Source organism: Terrapene carolina, unplaced genomic scaffold, assembly GCF_002925995.2.
Source record: "Terrapene carolina triunguis isolate 2854851 unplaced genomic scaffold, T_m_triunguis-2.0 Scaffold236, whole genome shotgun sequence".
NCBI lineage: Eukaryota > Metazoa > Chordata > Testudines > Emydidae > Terrapene > Terrapene triunguis.
This window is the reverse complement of record NW_020664587.1, coordinates 11910759-11914445: the sequence shown is the minus strand read 5'-3', so window position 1 is coordinate 11914445 and position 3687 is coordinate 11910759.

Genomic DNA, 3687 nt, shown 5'->3' with positions numbered 1-3687 from the left:
ATGAATGGGGAGATGGTGAGCGGAGGTGGATGAATGGGGGGACGGTGGGTGGAGGTGGATGAATGTTATTCCCCTGCCCGCGGTGGGTTTGGACTCTGCCTGCCCCATGGACACGTGGTGGGGGCGAAGCGGATCCCAGCCTTCTCCATCAGGCTGACACTCCCTTTCCCCGCTTCTCTATCGCCCTACAAAGAGCCAAAGGAGAGGTGAAGCCCTCCCCCCCATTTCGGGTTGTGAGGAGCCCCTTTCGGGGCACTGGCTCTGCAGGGGTCCCAGAAAAACAAGGCGGGGGGTATGAGGGACAGCCAGCCCCTGGATACTGTAGGGAGTGCTCCGTGCCAGGCTCCCGGGCCGGGGGTGCGGGGAGCCCCCCACTCTGTGCCAGGGTCGGGGAGCCCCCGCTCCGGGCCGGGGGTGCGGGGAGCCCCCGCTCCGGGCCGGGGGTGCGGGGAGCCCCCGCCCCGTGCATTGGCTCCCGGGAAGGGCGGGCGGAGCAGGGGGAGGTGTCTGCGCTCGGAGCGCGGAGCGGGGCTGGGAGCGGCGATGGGCTGCACACGCTCGGATGCTCCTATTCTTCGGGGGGATTTATTTTCTCCATCCTGCCTTTGCAGCGCCCCGGAGCCAGCCATTGCCGGGTGAGCGCCCCAGGGGCCGGGCGCGGAGCGGGGCGCTGACCCGGGGGGCCGCCGCCGGGCGCGGGGGTAAGTGCTGCGGGCGGGCTCCTCTCCTCGGCTGGATCCAGGGCAGATGCTCGGCGCCAAGGGGCACCTCTGGCGGCCCCTCCCCGTGCCGGCGGGGAGCGGCGTTTGCAGGGCTCTGTCCTTTGCCGCGGGGGACCAGCCGCTCGATGGCTTTGCCGTCGATAATGTGCAGCTGGCGAGGCTGGAGACTGGGGGGGTGGATCGGGGAATGGGTGGGGAGGGGGCTTTCTGCAGAAGCAGCCCTGTCCCCTGGCCCGATCTGCCCGTGGCATGCACCGAAGCCATTGCAATCCATGCACGTTGCTCCCCTCCTTGCACCTGCTGGGTTGCCTGATCGCCCCGCTATTCCACTGCCGACCCCCCCGGCCGCCTCACAATTTCCTCCCAGAAAAGCAGCCTCCTTCCCCTGCGACGCAAACAGGGTTTCATTCCTTATTCCTGGCTGCCCCGATGTGGGTGTGTTCCCAAGGAAATGGGGAGAAGAGACATTTTCCCTCTATTTCTCTTAGCATGGCAGATGCAGGCGGACAGTATATACATGTGCAGCTCCATGTTTTAGAGGATAAACATGGCTAATTTTTTTTTGGCTTATCATTGGGAGGTGCATGACTCATGAAATTATTTATTTCTCTTGATTTTTTTCCTCTTTGTTCCTGTTTCGCTGATTACATACTACTACTACTACTAAGGCTGTCCTCGATAGAGACAGCCTCTCCTCCATTACAGATTTTAGGAGTCAGGCACAGTTCTTTCCCAGTGGTTCTAGAGAATAAAATATGAGTTATTTAAAATATGTCTTATTGCAAAGTGCTTATTTGCTCGCTGAATATACATTAGACAGACTCACTTGCTACTTAAGATAGGAAGCCGCTACCAATTTCTTCCTATAATGTTTAATAAAGTGGATTTTTACAGCTGCTCCCACTTTGGGGAAGATCGGGGACAATGGATATTTCTTAGTAGTTTAGATTTTAAGCCTTCTTATTGTCAGATTAAAAAAAAAATCTGAGTTTGCTTTGTTGAACTGAGCAAGGTGCATAGAGCTCCAGTGATACCAACCTATATTTTGGTGGCCAAGACAAGATGATGCTATTGGACTTCCTATTCGGAGCCCTAGATTGAAGTCATCCTGTAACAGAGAATGGGAAACTGAGGCAATGGTGTGTAGGGCACTGCTGTGAGAAAGATCACGAGGCTGCTGTTCTAGTTAGCACTGACAGGCCACTGCTGTGAGGCAGTTCTAGAGGGAACTTCATAGGCCGGGAGTGCTAGACGGCACTGGCAGGGCACTGTTGTGAGGAAGCTCACAGCTTCTGGGAGGCAGTTCATAGGCCAGGAATCGTAGCTGGCACTTACAGGGCACTGTTCTGAGCACGCTCCCACGGTGATAGTTCTGCTTAGCACTGCAGGGCCCTGCTGTGAGGCAGTTCACACTGTGGCAGACTCTAGTTGGCACTGCTGTGAGGAAGCTCACGCTGCTGGAATTCTGGATGCTCTCGGCAGGTTTCTGCTTTGAGGAAGCTGCCGTGCCAGCTAGTGTTGTCTGGACATTGGTGTGAGGGCCCTCAAGCTGTTGCCCTCCTGCCTGGCTTGGGGGGCAGCTCTGTGCTGGTAGGGCTTTTGGTGGTGTCATGATCGCTGAGGAAGGGTGAAGGGCTGTTCATGCCCAGAACAGACACATCACATGCAATAGCAGCGTACGCTTCCACTCGTACCATCCTGCCTTAAACCTGCCCTGGAGTGACATCTCTCAGGGTCTCCAGGCCTATTTCAGCCTTTGCTCTTTTCTGCTGAGACCGCCATTTCCACGGGGACTCTGAGTGGGGGCCCACACCAACTAATTTCTCGTAGGCAGCTGAACAGCCATTAGGTCGTAAGTGCTCAGCACTCATTACCTGCCTGTGTCAAACTGGAACAGGTGGCTTGGACCGGAAAGGATCCCTATTGCAATGCCAACCCCCTGAGCCACCCAGTGGCCACGTATTGGTAGGACCGCTTGGAAAATCAAGAGAAGGTTGCTAGTATCTTCCCATGGAGCTGAACTTCATGTGTTGTTTTATCCACCCACAGATCGCTGTTGTTGAAGAGTAGCGCATCCCTCTCGTGTGGGCCATGTCTTCCTCCGACGAAGAGACCCTCAGCGAGAGGTCGTGCCGGAGTGAGAGGTCGTGCCGGAGCGAGAGGTCCTACAGAAGTGAGAGGTCGGGAAGTCTGTCTCCTTGCCCCCCAGGCGACACCTTACCTTGGAATTTACCCCTGCATGAGCAGAAGAAGCGGAAGAGCCAGGATTCAGTGCTGGACCCAGCAGAGAGAGCTGTTGTCAGAGTAGCTGGTAAGGAAACATGCAGTATCTAGGAATTAAAGCCATGTCTCTATTGTTCCCTTTATCACTGTGCCCTGAATCTCGGCATGAGGCCACCATCCTTCTACGGAAGGTCAGATATGCCTTCTTTTAGAGCTCATCCATGCCACTCCTTGCGTCAGCCCAGAACGGCTGCCTAAGAGCCATCCCAAGTGCCCCACTCCCATAGGACTGATCATGCTTCTCTGTAGCGCTCCAAGCCTCCTGCAAGCCCTAGGACCCAGATTCAGATTTGTTCTGCCACTAGAGTACTGGACTAGCCCCATCATTGGAATGAAAGGTAGTGAAACCTAGCTGCCGTCAGTGGTAGTGCCACAGTGTAGGGTGATACAAAAGGCCCATGTTCAGAAGTGGCCTGAGGTCTCTCAAGCCTTCTGTGCTCTGGAAGAAATGGGACCTCTAATTCACCATCTGTGCAGTTCCACCGGCAGTGGAAGCCATACTGTAGACAGGCCACCACAGGCGTCTTTACCACTGTGGGTGTCAGTGGTGGAAGATGTAGTGTACCCGGAGCTTGAGTATTTTCACTACAAAGCCAGTTTAGATAATTCAGTGCCTGAGCCTGCATGTTCCCCCGTCTCCTCTCTATCTTCCACCATTTCTGCTGCTGGTGGAGCATCTCCA